This window comes from Jaculus jaculus, chromosome 19 (assembly GCF_020740685.1).
Source record: "Jaculus jaculus isolate mJacJac1 chromosome 19, mJacJac1.mat.Y.cur, whole genome shotgun sequence".
Lineage (NCBI taxonomy): Eukaryota > Metazoa > Chordata > Mammalia > Rodentia > Dipodidae > Jaculus > Jaculus jaculus.
Window position 1 is genome coordinate 61,604,482 of NC_059120.1, and position 14,834 is coordinate 61,619,315.

Sequence of the window (14,834 nt, forward strand, 5' to 3'; positions counted from 1 at the left end):
TGAAAAAGGAGAGATCACAACAGACATAAGTGAAATTGGCAGAATCATCAGGACTTATTTCAAAAACCTCTACTCCACAAAACTGGATAATGTGGAGGAGATGAATAAATTCCTGGACGCATACCATCTATCAAAGCTAAACTCAGAGCAGATTAATCACCTCAATGAACCCATCACACTCATGGAGATTGAAAAAGTAATAAAAAAAAAAAAAACCCAAAAAGAAGACTCCAGAACCAGATGGCTTCTCAGCTGAATTCTACCAAACCTTCATGGAAGAACTCAATCCAATCTTCCTCAAACTGTGCCACACAACTGGAGAACAGGGAAAGTTACCCAACTCCTTTTATGAAGCTAGTATCGCCCTAATTCCAAAACCAGGCAGAGATGCCACAAGGAAAGTAACTACTGGCCTATTTCCCTGATGAACTTAGATGCAAAGATCCTGAACAAAATCCTCGCAAACCAAATCCAACAACATATCAAAAGCATTATCCGCTTTGACCAAGTGGGATTCATACCAGGAACACAGGGGTGGTTCAACATATGTAAATCTGTTAATGTAATATACTGCATAAACAAGGTTAAATATAAAAACCATATGATCATTTGGATAGATGCAGAGAAGGCCTTTGACAAGATACAACATCACTTCATGATCAAAACACTGGAGAGAATTGGCATAGTTGGTGCATATCTTAACATAATAAAGGCAATATACAGAGCTCCGAAGACCCAAATAATTCTTAATGGAGAGAGACTGGAGGAATGCCCATTAAGATCAGGAACAAGACAGTGTTGTCCACTCTCACCTCTGCTTTTCAATATAGTACTGGAAGTCCTAGCTCAAGCAATAAGACAGGAGAAGGAAATAAAAGGGATACAATTTGGAAAGGAAGAAGTTAAGTTAGCTCTATTTGCTGATGACATGATTGTATATGTAAGAGACCCAAGAGACTCCATCCCAAAACTCTGAAGGTGATTAACTCCTACAGCAAAGTAGCAGGATACAAAATCAATGCACAAAAATCAGTAGCCTTTCTATATGCAAGTGACAAAGATACAGAGAAATAAGGGACATAGTCCCATTTTCAATAGCAACAACAACAAAAATACCTTGGAATAACAACCAAGGAAGTGAAAGATCTATACGACGAAAACATAAAACACTCAAAAAAGAAATTGAGGAGGACTTGAGAAAATGGAAAGACTTCCCATGCTCCTGGATAGGCAGAATTAACATTGTGAAGATGACAATCCTACCAAAGGTACAGATTTAATGCAATTCCAATAAATTCCAATAAAATCCCTGCTGTGTTCTTCACAGTGATAGAAAAAAGATCTCAAATTTCATATGGAAAGGCAGAAGCCTTCGCATATCCATACGTATCCTCAGCAAAAGAAATACCTTTTGAGGCATCACCATACCTGATCTAAAGCTATATTACAAAGCCATACTAATAAAAACAGCATGGTACTCACATAAAAACAGGAGTATAGACCAATGGAATATACTTGAGTTCCTGGACTTTGGGCCAAGCAACTATAGTAGCTACTTGATATTTGAAAAAGGCCTAAACAATATAGGCTGGAAAAAAAAAACAAAAAACAAACCAGCATCTTCAACAAATGGTGCTGGAAAAACAGAATAACTATATGCAGGAAACTGAAACTTGATCCACACATTTCACCATGCACTACACTCAAGTCCAAATGGATCAAAGACCTCAACATAAAACCAGAAACTCGAATACTACTGGAAGAAAGTTTAGGAAGTACTTTCCATGATATAGGAATGGAAAAAGACTTCTTGAACAAAACCCCAGTAGCTCACAATCTTAAAACAGTCACTCAACAATTGGGATCACATGAAGCTGAGGAGTTTCTTTTCAGACACGCATACAATAAGCAAAGCCAATAGATTACCCACAGAATGGGAGAAAATATTTGCGAGATATCCAACTGATAGAGGCCTAATCTCTAGAATCTGCAAAGAACTCAAAAATCTAAACAGTAAGAAGTCAAATACCCCACTCACAAAATGGGGAAAAGAGCTGAATAGGCAGTTCACAGAGGAAGAAATACAAATGGCAAACATACTTAAGAAAATATTCATCATCCCTAATCATCAGAGAAATGCAAATTAAAACAACTATGAGATTCCACCTTACCCCAATAAGGATAGCAAACATCAAAAAATCAAATGAAAATAAATGCTGGTGAGGATGTGGAGAAGTAGGAACACTCATCTACTGTTGGTGGGAATGTAGGATGGTACATTCCCTTTGGAAAGCAATATGGAGACTCCTGAAAAAGCTGACTATAGAGATACCAACAGGACGCAGTTATTCCCTTACTAGGCATCTACCCTAAAACCTTCAAACCACAGGCCAGAGAGATTTTCTCAACCATGTTTGTAGCGGCTCAATTCGTAATAGCTAAGAGCTGGAATAAACCCAGATGTCCATAACTAGAAGAATGGATAACTAAGATGTGGTATATCTACACAATGGAATTCTATACAGCAGTAAGAAAAAAATGACACATGAAATTTGAGGAAAAATGGTTGAACCTGGAAAAGATCATTCTCAGTGAACTTACCCAATCACAAAAACAAAATTGCCACATAGTCTCACTCATCTACAGCACCTAACCTGAATCTACCCAAGGTACCTTACATATCCAGCAAGTATCTTGTGAACTAGACATTAGGATGGATGGGGAGGGAGGGGAGGGCATTGAAGGGGTGGGAAACACAAATCTATAATCAAACGGCAATGGTACCATAAAATTCTACTTCCTAAAAGGCAGGCCAAATGGCTGAACCTTCACCAGGCCCTTACAGGGAACACCTGAACCACAAGACACTGGAGAGAGTATGATGAATCTTCTACATCTTCCCTCCTTCCCTCTCCCTCTCTCTCTCTCTTTCTCTCTTCTGTCTAACTCTTGTATATTAATTATCTTTTTCCTCATTTTCTTAGTAGGCACTGACCTGTAACTCCCAGTACAAGCATGGGGCTATCATCCACAATGAGCATTTGATCAGAGAGACCTACAGGTTTCCTAAAAGACAGACAGATTTCTATCAGAGTACTTGATGACCCACCAAAGGTTAGTGGTAAGACCCTACTGCTGAAGACACCATATGCATTTGACACGTAAAATGGAATGGCATGGCTGGAAGTTGGAAGACAGTCAGTCCCCAGACAGCACCAGTGCCAGAAGGTGCTACTTGGTGACTGGGGGAAAATGACCAATATCTGTCCAAGCAACTTATGGTCTAAAGTACTTAGCAGCAAATGACCTGTTGTGATGCCCACACAAGTGCAATAGTGGCACACAGCCATGGTGGGAAACCAACTGCTCTTGATTTGGCTAACTGATTCCCTCAGTGGTATGGGACCCATAGCTGGAGCAGGGAAACAAGTCATAACCATATCCAAACATTAGCCCACTCTCCAATATCAAGCTACCATCAATCATGGGCTACAAGAGGGCCTACACCTATTAAATGCTCTATTAAAAAAGTAAGGGTTATCTCACTTGTCCTGGTGCTAACTTACTCTCCGTTGGAGAGTCTGCTTCTCTTTTTCAGATAGATGTAGATCCTAAGGAGAGAGCCACCCCATCATACCCCAGAAGGGCCCCTGCTGAAACTAAGAAAAATTGGTGAAACAAGCAAAGGTGCTGTTTTCCAGATGAACTGGATACCAGCACAAGGGGGAAGGAGACCAACACAGAGAAAAATCAACTCCTACCAAATCAGAGAGCCAGAGCCTCAGAGGCCCCCAACACCTCATCACTGAAGCAGACCAAAAATGAACCCAACATGTCTCAGGGAATATTGCAGAAGAGGGGGCAGAAAGAATGTCAGAGTCACATGTGGAGTCATGATATGCAGAGACATTTATCTTACCCATAACTGTAGGCTAACTCCACAATGCAGGACCCATATACCTCAACAAGGAGGGACCAATGGGGAGGGGGTATGTCATGGATGAGCCTAATAGTGGTACCAAACTGACTGTATTTGGTGAATACAAAACTAATTAATAAAAAATTATATATATATAAACTTAAAAAAAAAAAAAAGAAGTGTGGAGCTCCCTAGACCATGCCAATCCCTCTGGTATGGACTATATTTTTCTGTCCTACTTTTTAAAGTTTTCTGGTTTACTTTACTATTGGACTGCAGATCATCTTCCATTACCCAGCTCTCTGACACTGTGGCCACTTTCCCCAGTTTATTCTCTGGATATTCCTGCACATTTGCTGCTGTGACATCTACCATCCTGGACCATTTTTTCTAGTTTTTTTTTTTTTTTTGAGAGAACATTTTAATATTTCATTTAATCATCTTTTAATTATTTTAAGTACATTATAATGTAGCATGTTTCTTAATAGCATTTTAATGCATATTTAGTTTTAAGTGATATTCCTCTAACTCTCTCTTCTCCATCATCTTTCAGTATACCTGATCCCTACTTATGCCCCTCTAACAATTTATTAGCGACCTCACCACTGAAGAAAATCAGTCTCATGCCAGGCATGGTGGCACATGCCTTTAATCCCAGCACTTGGGAGGCAGAGGTAGGAGGATTGCTGTGAGTTCAAGGCCACCCTGAGATTCAATAGTGAATTCCAGGTAGCCTGGGCTACAGTGAGACCCTACCTTGAAAAACAACAAAAAAAAAAAAAAAAAGAAGGAAGTCAGGTAAGGTTAAGGACTCAAGAGCATCTCCTCCCTAGCAATTGTCAACTGCCTAAAGATCTTTGGGGAAGGACAGGGCCTTCAGCTCCTCCTCCTAACAGCCAATAAATGTCCATGAATCCTGGCGGAGGGGTGTGGCCTCATGAGCTTCTTTATTATGTTTTTCATGATGAGAAGTTCATGTGTGGGTCTCATCGTATTAACTGCTGCTAACAGCTCAAGAGGGCAATGGCCATGTGATACTTGGAAGACAGCATTCCACCACCAGTGGAGACTAGTTATTTTCTGTCACAGGTCTACCTGACAAAGATTTTTGCCCCTTCTATGGGTTTTCTCTTTACTCTGATTCCTCTGTTGTATGGAAGCTTTTTAATTTCATGAGGTACCACTTGACAATTGATGGTCTTATTTTCTGAGATGCTGGTGTTATATTCAGAAAGTATTTATCTGTGTCTTTATCTTGAAATATTTTTCCGTTAATGCCATCAATCCATTTGGAGTTGTTTTTTGTGCAGGGTGATAGATAAGGATCTAGTTTAACTTCTCTGCCCATGTATATCCTGCGTTTCCAGCACCAGTTATTTAAAAGGTATCTTTTCATCAATGTGAACTTTTGGCATTTTTACTGAAGATTTGGTGACTATAGCTTTGTGGTATTATGCCTGAATCCATAAGCATGAGAGTTCTTTACATATTCTAGTGCCTTCTTCCATTTCCTTTTTCAGGGTTTTAAAGTTTACATTGTAGAAGTCTTTCATTTCCTTGGTTAGGTTTATTCCAAAGTATTTTAGTTTTCATGAGGCAAATCTGAATGGGATTGTTCCCCTGATTTCTTTCACCATATGTTTGCTATTGAAATATAGAAAAGTTACTGGTTTGGGGTGTGGTAATTTTGTATCCTGCCATTTTGCTTTGCATATCAGCTCTAGGAATTTTCTGGAGGGAGTCTTTAGGGTCTCATGTTTAGAACTATGTCATCTGTAAATAAGGTTACTTTGGCTTCTTCCTTTCCTATTTGTATCCCTTTTCTTTGTTTCTAGTCTTATTGTTCTTAGACTTCCAGTACTACATTCAATAAGAGAAAGTAGAACCTTTGTCTTGTACCTAATTTTAGTGCATTTTTTGAGATTTTCCCATTTACTAAAATGTGGACTATAGTTTTGTCATTTCTAGTTCTTTCTTTCTTATTTATTTATTTTTTTTTTGGTTTTTCGTGGTAGGGTCTCATTGTAGCTCAGGCTGACCTGGAATTTACTATGGAGTATCAGGGTGGCCTCGAACTCACGGCAATCCTCCCACCTCTGCCTCCCGAGTGCTGGGATTAAAGGCATGTGCCACTACGCCCGGCCATTTCTAGTTCTTACTATCTTGAGATATGTTCCTTCTAGTCCCAGTTTGCAAAGGTTTTTTTTTATTAATTTATTTTTAAAAATTTATTTATTTGCTTATGTTTTGGTTTTTCAAGGTAGGATCTCACTCTAGCCCAGGCTGAACTGGAATTCACTATGTAGTCTCAGGATGGCTCTGAACTCTCATGGCAATCCACCTACCTCTGCCTCTCAAGTGCTGGGACTAAAGGCATGCACCAGCACACCTGGCAAAATTTTTTTATGAGAGGGAGAGAGAAAGAATGGGAAGGCCAGGCCCTTGAAGCTCTCCGAACACAAAACCAGAGAGATGCACCCCCTAGTTGGCATGTAGGACAGTGCATGCTCATACCACTATGGTATGGATATGTGGGACCTGCAGATTTAAACATGAGTTCTTAGACTTTGCAGGTAAGCCCCTTAACCACTAAACCATCTCTCCAGCCCATGAAAAGGTTTTTTTTGTTTTGTTTTGTTTTTACAAGGTAGGGTCTCACTCTAGCCCAGGCTGACCTGGAATTCACTATGGAGTCTCAGGGTGGCCTCAAGCTCATGGCAATCCTCCTATTTCTGCCTCCTGAGTGCTGGGATTAAAGGCGTGCACCACCATGCCTGGCAAGTTTTTTTTTTTAACCATGAAGTGATGTTTCATTTTATTCAAAGCTTTTTCTGCATCAGTTGACATGATCATGTGATTTCTGTCTGTGAGTCCATTTATATGATGTATTACATTTATCAATTTGTGTATGTTGTATCATCCCTGAATGTCTAGAATAAAGCCAACTTGATCGTGATAATTAATATTTTTTAAAATTTTATTTTATTTGCAAGCACACAGACAGAAAGAGATAGAGAAGAGAGATAGACAGAGAGAGAATGGGTACCCCAGGGCCTCCAGCCTCTGCAAATGAACTCCAGATGCATGCACCCCCTTGTGCATCTGGCTAACATGGGTCCTGGGGAGTCAAGCCTTCAACCAGGGTCCTTCAGCTTCACAGGCAAACGCTTAACCACTAAGCCATCTCTCCAGCCCCATAATTAATATTTTGATGGGTTTCTGTATTTTGTTTGTAAATATTTTGTTGAAAAATTTTGCATATATTATTCATGAAGAAGATTGTGTATAAAGTTCTTTCATTCTTTTTGTTGTTGTTGCTGTGTCTTTATCTGGTTTTGGTATAAGGGTAATACTGGCTTCCTGAAAGAAGTTTGGTAGTGTTCCTTCCTTTCATGCTGTGTGGAACAGTTTGACAAACATTGATGTTAGTTCTTCCTTGAAGGTCTGATAGAATTCACCAGTGAATTCATCAGGACCTTGATTTTTTTAGTCATGAGATTTTCTTAAAATATTTATTTGCAAGCAGAAAGAGTTGGGGGGGGGGAGAGAGAGAGAATAAATGGGCACACCAGGGTTTCTAGCCACTGCTAACCAACTCCAGATGCATGTGCCACTTTGTACATCTGGCTTTATGTGGGGAATCAAACCTAGATTGTTAGACTTTGCAAGCAAGCATCTTAACCACTGAGAAATCTCTCAAGCCTGAGATTTTCTTTATTATTGTTTTAATCTCATTTGTTATCAATCTGTTTAAATTACCTATCTCATTTTTGGTTTAATTTTGCTATGTCACAGGTATCTAGAGATTCAATTTCTTTTATGTTTTCTAATTTAGTGGAGGATTATTTCTAAGGGGTATATTTATAATTATTTGAACTTCATTAGTACTTGTCATAATGGCTTCCTCTTTTATTAATTTGTATTTGATCTCTTTTTTAGTTATTTTGGCTAAGGGGTTAATAATCTTGTTTATTTTTAAAGAACCAACTTGTTTCATTGATTTTTTTATTGTATTTTTCTTTCATTAACTTCTATCCTGACCTTAATTATTTATTACACCTACTGTTGTTGGATTAGGTTCATTGTTAATTTTCCAAGACCACAAGGTATATCATTAAGTTATTTATTTGAGTTCTCCCTGCATTTTTTTTAAATATAGACATTTAGTGCTATAAATTTCTCTCTTAGAATTCTGAATGGGACTATTCCCCTGGTTATCCCATAGGTTTTAGAATGCATTTATATTAAATTTAGTCCAGGAATTGTAAAATTAATTGAATAGATACATTATGTGTTGGTATCATCTTTTCCCTCCTCCCTGCCTCTATTATGCTGAGGACCCTCCTCAGTGGGGTTGTTGGAATTCCCCATGTAGTTGTGGGTTATGCATTATAAGAGCAGCAGCCAGTTATTGGAAAGTTTCTGGAAATGTCTCAGGGTATGCCATTCCAACCTGTGGCTCTTACAATCTTTCTGCTTCCTCTTCCACAACTTTTTTTGTTAATTTTTTCTCTAGCCCATTAATCATGCAAATGTGTATGGTTTAATCTTCATGAGTTGGTATATATTCTATTGCTTATACTACTAATTTTTTTTTTCTTTTTGGTTTTTCAAGGTAGGGTCTCATTTTAGCCCAGGCTGACCTAGCATTCACTATGTTGTCTCAGGGTGGCCTCGAACTCATAGCAATCCTCCTACCTCTGCCTCCCGAGTGTGGGGATTAAAGGCAAGTGCCACCATGCCCAGCTTTACATTGCTACTTTTTAATTTTATTTCATTTTACTATGATAGAATACAAGAAAACATTTCAGTTTTCCTATATTTGTTAAGACTTTCTTTCTGTCCTAATATATGATCATTTAAAGAAAGATCCATGGGCTTCTGAGAAGAATGTGTATTTTGTAGTTCATGTTTGGATGGGATGTTTTAATGATGTTTCTTAAGTTCATTTGACCTATGATGTCATAAATTCAGCTGCCTCTGTTATGATGATCTGTTAATTGATGAGATGGGGTATTGAGACCCCCCTGATATTATTGTACTGAGGTTTAGCCCTGATTTTACATATAGTAGTATTTGTTTTGTGAAATTAGATTTATCCATTTTGATGCATGCATGTTTAGAATTAGCATAGCTGTTTGAAGGATTGTTTCCTTAGTCAATAAGCAGTAACATTATCTCTTCTGAGTAGTTTTGCTTTTAACTACATTTAATCAGATATTAGAAAAGCAGTGTTTGTTTCCTAGATCAATTTACTTGGAATGCCTCTTTCCATCCCTTCATACAAGGCAGCATTCATCTTTTATAGTGAGGTTCATTTATTAGAGACAATGAAGAGATGGTTCTTGCTTTGATTGAAACGAATCCATAATCAATCTTTGGTTGCAGAAATTGATCCCATTAATATTCATAGCTATTATTCAAATATATGTATTAATTCCTATCATTGTGTTGACCTTGTAGTGTTTGCTATTTTCTTATTCTTTTCTTGTTTAGCCACTATCATGGCATAGTTTATTCTTTTATGGGCCCTTATGGATTTGCTTGTCATTCTTTTCAGTTTGAAGATTCCTCCAAATATCTCTGTAAGCTTGACTTAGTAGTAATGAGTTCCTTTAGCTTATTTTATCATGGAGAGTTTTTTTTTTTCTCTCCTTCAAGTATGACAGATTTAGTGGTTATAGTAGTCTGGTTGGCAGTTGGTGTCTTTTGAAGCTTAAAATCACTTGCCTACAAAGCCTAATGACCCAGATTTGATTCCCCAGAACCTGTGTAAAGCCAGATCACTAAATGCATGCTTCTGGAGTTCATTTACAGCAGCTAGAGGCCCTGGCCTCTCTCTCTTCTTCTCTCTTTGCAAATAAATAAGTTAAAACTTAAAAATGAAAGAGAAAAAGGGAAGTAAGAAAGAATGACATAAAAATAGTAAAAATAGGATCAAAATAAATTATGTACATATATAATTGTTTTCAATAAAAATGTTTTAAAATATTTTTATTCACTTATTTCCAAACAACAAGAAAGAGACAGATAAAATGGGCATACTAGGACCTCTTGCCACTGAAAATGATACATGTACCACTTTGTGTATAAATCTATTCTCCCACTGCTGCTTTCTACCTGCTATAGCAGAGATAAGTCCAGCCTCTGATAATGTTATTCTTTTCCCTGCCATCATGAAACTTGCCCTTGAGACTGTAAGTCAAATTAAAATTCTCCTCCTATCAGCTGCTTTGGGTCAGGTTCTTTGTCCCCACAATGAGAAGGTAACTGAAACAAAGGGCCTCATGGTTTTCCTTGACCAACAACTCACTTGGGGACAGGGGCAATGTCCCACCTGTGGTGTTGAAATTTTCCTGTAGCAACATATGACTTCTAGGCACAGCATTCTTCACCTTAGTAGGTACTTCTGTCCAAAGTCTCTTTTCAAACATATATCTGCTAATGAAGAAGTAGGTTTCTATAACTTATTCATAATGTCTTTAGTCTTGTGTATCCCTCCTCCCCCTGATCTGACTTAGACCCTTCCACCCTCCTGTATTCTGTCTCTCTACTTAAATGTTAAATGACCTCTCTAGTAATCCTTCCCCACTCCTCCTCTCTCCTGGCCTCCTTCTAGCTTTCTGGCCTCTACTGCTAACTCTTACTCCATTTTAAATACAGATCTAAATATTTAAGTTCATGATCTGCATAAGCAAAATAAAATGTGGCATTTGTTTTACTAAGCTTGAGTTATCTCAGTATATTTTCCAGATCCACCAATTTTCTTCACAGCTGAATAAAACTCCATTTTTATGTGTACCACATTTTTATTATCCATTTATCAGTTGCTGGGCATCTGGGCTGATTCAATTTCCTAGCTATTGTGAATAAAGAAACAATAAACATGGCTAAGCAAGTGCCTCTAAAGTGTAGAATCCTTAGGGTAGTGGTATAGCTAGGTCATATGGTAGAGGTTTGTTGTTTTTTTGTTTTTTTTTTTTTTTAGTTTTTTGAAAAACCTCCATACTGGTTTCCATAGTGACTATACTAGCTTGCACTCACAATTTACTGAATTCCCCTTTTGTATGTGATATCAACGTATTATTTATCTTTGTGCATCTGTTCTCCTGGGATTCATTCTGGAGTTTGATTTCTTTGAACATACATTCATTTGAGTTCTTTGTCTGATATTTCATCTAATTCACTCATTAAAGGCCATTAAGGTGGGATTAGTAGTTTGTCTTAGCTTTTCATGTTAATCATGTTTTGTGTTGGGATTTGTGCACCTGGAGGTGGGCATTGAATTTGTTTATAATTTTTGAATATTTATCAAAATCACCCTTATTGTTTCAGAGGAAGTGCTTGTACTGCTCAGGAGGGACTACATTGTTGTAGGTTTGTGGTGTTGCTTTCCTGAAGCAGACAGTTGGTCACAGCACCAGGCACAATCCACAGCACTGCCCTGCTACTAGAACATTGTGTCTTGGGAGTCTCCAAGAGATGCGAAAACAATAATTGTAGTCCCCATCAATGTGATTACACAATTTCAGTTTGAGAGGACACCACCTGTTATTGTGAGAAAGGCACAGTGGCAGGAGTCACTTGTGTCTACAGTCAAACAACACAGAAACAACATTCTGGCTGAAATGCAACTGGTTTACAGAGGGAATGGTGAAAGAGTTTGGAGATGAGGACTAGAGAAGCGCTAGGATGCTGCAATCAGAGCTTAGTGGTCCATCTTGGGTGGGAGTTTGGAAGCCCAGAATACCCAGAGAAATGTGGTTAGAAATGATTGTGCTGGTCTGGGGAGATGGCTTAGAAGTTAAGCGCTTGCCTGTGAAGCCTAAGGACCCTGGTTTGAGGCTCGATTCCCCAGGACCCACGTTAGCTAGATGCACAAGGGGGCACATGCGTCTGGAGTTCATTTGCAGTGGCTGGAGGCTTTGGCATGCCCATTCTCTCTCTCTGTCTCTCCTGCTTTCTCTGTCACTCTAAAATAAATAAATAAAAATGATTTTAAAAATATTAAAAAGAGAAATGACTGTGCTTATGACATCTCAGATGAGAACTCTGTTGAGTTCTATTGAGAATTGAACTCAAGGTCATTTGTGTTACATTCTGACAAAGAATCCACTTATATTCAGCGCAGGCAATGAAAATTTGAATGAAACTAAATTCAAAAGTAAAAGACTAATTCACTTGGCAGAGGGAACTTCAATTTAGTCTATGTTATAGCTCACTACATTCACTATATGGTTCACTATGTTCACTGCTTTTAACTAAATTTATAGTAAGAATCATTGACAAAAAGCAGCCCACATGCATTTGGAAACAAGATGTACTTTGAGAGTTCATGTTTATTTAAGGCTACAGATAAAACAAGTTCAATAAAAGCCACCTTGTAATTGTTAAAGGAAGTAGTGCCAATCAGAGGGGGAGCTCTCTCCTGTCAACTGTCCCAGATCTTAAATATACAAACTTATTTTTAAAACTTTCATTTAAATGATAAAGCCAAAGGGTTTCCCTTCTGAAAAAGGACCGCCTAGAAAAATTCTGGAACATGGCTCACAGAGAACTCTGCAAACATATTTCAGGAGGCCAATTACATCCTGAGCTGGCTGTTGAACTTGGCACTATTCATACAGAGCTGGTCTGCCAAGCATGCAAAATCCAAGAGTTATAGGGTCATGGGGCTTGCATCAAAGTGTTTTAGAAATGTCTGGATGTCTGGGCAATGCATAGCAGGACTGAATTCCCAGGGAGCCTCTAAGCAGCCTGTGCATGAAGCTATGAAACTGAAGCCTATGTTGCAGTGGAAACCTCAGGATGTTGGCAATGCCAAAATCTCGAGAGGCCTACAAGAAAAGCTGCAGCTACTCAGTGAAGCCTACTCAAAAGAGAGGCCATGTGTGCGGCAAATGGCAGGATCATTAGGGTACAGTTTCCCAAGTCCATTGAAACTCACACCATGCTACCACATGTCCTGATGTCAGACATGGAGATAAAGGATTTAATGTTTACCTTAATGTGTTTTTGTCTTTCTTTCAGCCAATCTTTCCTTACTATGCCTCTTTTCCACCATTTTGACCAGTGAATATTTACTTTGTGCTGTGATATATTGGATGGAACTTTCTTTTTTATTTTACCAGGACTCATAACTAAGATTGCCTTGAGTCTCAGAAGAGAGGAATTTTTGAACAGTGGTGGGAATTTAAGACTACAGGGACTTTTGAAGTTGAACTAGGTGTATTTTGCATTATCAGATGGCAATGAACATTTGAGGGCTGGAGGTTGAATGGTTTGAATCTGGGATGTCTTCCATAGGCTCTTGTTTGAGAGCTGTTCTCTAGCTTGTGGGGTCGTTTTGAAGGCTCCGGAGTCCTTAGGATGTGGGGCCTGGCTGGTAGAAGTAGGTAGAAACCTTTGAAGGTTATAACCACCTCTGATCTGGTTCTGACCTGTGTTCTCTGCATCTTGGTCTATCAACATGTGACTGAACTACCACCATGACCTTCAATCACCATGGACTCAGTGGCTCTGCTTGTCTTTGCCACAATGAACCCTGACTGTCAGATGCTATGTGCAAAATAAACCTTTTCTCCCGTAAATCACTTCTGTCAGGTACTTTGTGAACTGACAAAAAAGTGACTAATAAACTGTAGTATAGTGTTACTCTTATTTTTAAACAATTAAGGAATGTATATATGAAAAAGTCTCATATTTACTCATTTACCATTCCTTTGCATATGTAAAAATCTCTTTCTCCCCACCCTCTCTCTCTCCCCCTCTACTCTAATACCTATGAATTAAAAAACATATTATATGCTTAATAAATGTTGTTTATGAACAAAGCCTAAAAGTCAATTTATTCAAGATAGAGGGAAATGTCATTTACAGCAGTTAACTTTTCTTCTTGTGTCTGTTTGCTTAACTTGGACTGCAGTTCCCTCATATCAATGTTAATTTTACCTTACGAACTGACATTTCTGTTTGACAAAGGAGATGGAAATAAAATAGGATTTGAGGTATTTTACCTTCTTCCTGTCAGTCATGTTATTTCATGCCAATAATCCAAATCAATCAATCAAAGTCTCACTTTGTCTTTCTGCTCCACGTGTGGCTTTCAAATGACTTTTTGGTTGTCACAAATAATCTCTACAAGACTTGTCTCATCCCAATACTCAGGCTTCTTTGCAGTTGTGGTACATTAGAGGTGATTATAAATTGTTTTAGTCAGCCTATGCACCAGACAGTGAGCTGTTTCTCAAATCATTTGAACTAGGCTAGCATTGTGGCTGCCTGGATCATGGGCGGGGTGGGGGGGGGGGGAGACGGGGGGACGGGGTGGGGAGACAGAGTCCCTGTGGAAGCCATTTGCTATAAACTACAGGTCACCTGTGTCTGAAAATTACAGGGAGAAGATTCAAAAGCCCTGAAACTTCTGTTTTGTAAACCCATGATTATTCCCTGTTATGTAGAGCTAAAAGTAATTCCAATAAAACTTCTTTTTCTTTGAGGTAGGGTCTCACTGTAGCTCAGGCTGACCTGGAATTCACTATGTAGTCTCAGGGTGGCCTCAAACTCATGGCGATTCTCCTACCTCTGCCTGCCAAGTGCTGGGATTAAAGACATGTGCCACCATGCCCAGCTCAATAAAACTTCTTTTGCTAACAAATATTAGATCAATGGTTTACACTGTTTTATGTAAGTTTCCATCTTAAATGGTATGCCATTATTTTACTTTTTCTTTCCATTGAGAACTTGAAGAAGACAGAGAGGTGGGATGTGTGTGGCCTAGACAGCAGCCTCATCTGTGTGCTCTACGGCAAGGTGAAAGCTACAAAAAGAGGTCCGAAGCTTTGCTAGTTTTCTTAAGAGAAAATTGTCATTTTAAATACTTTCTTTTGAAGCATTAATTCTATGTCAATAACTA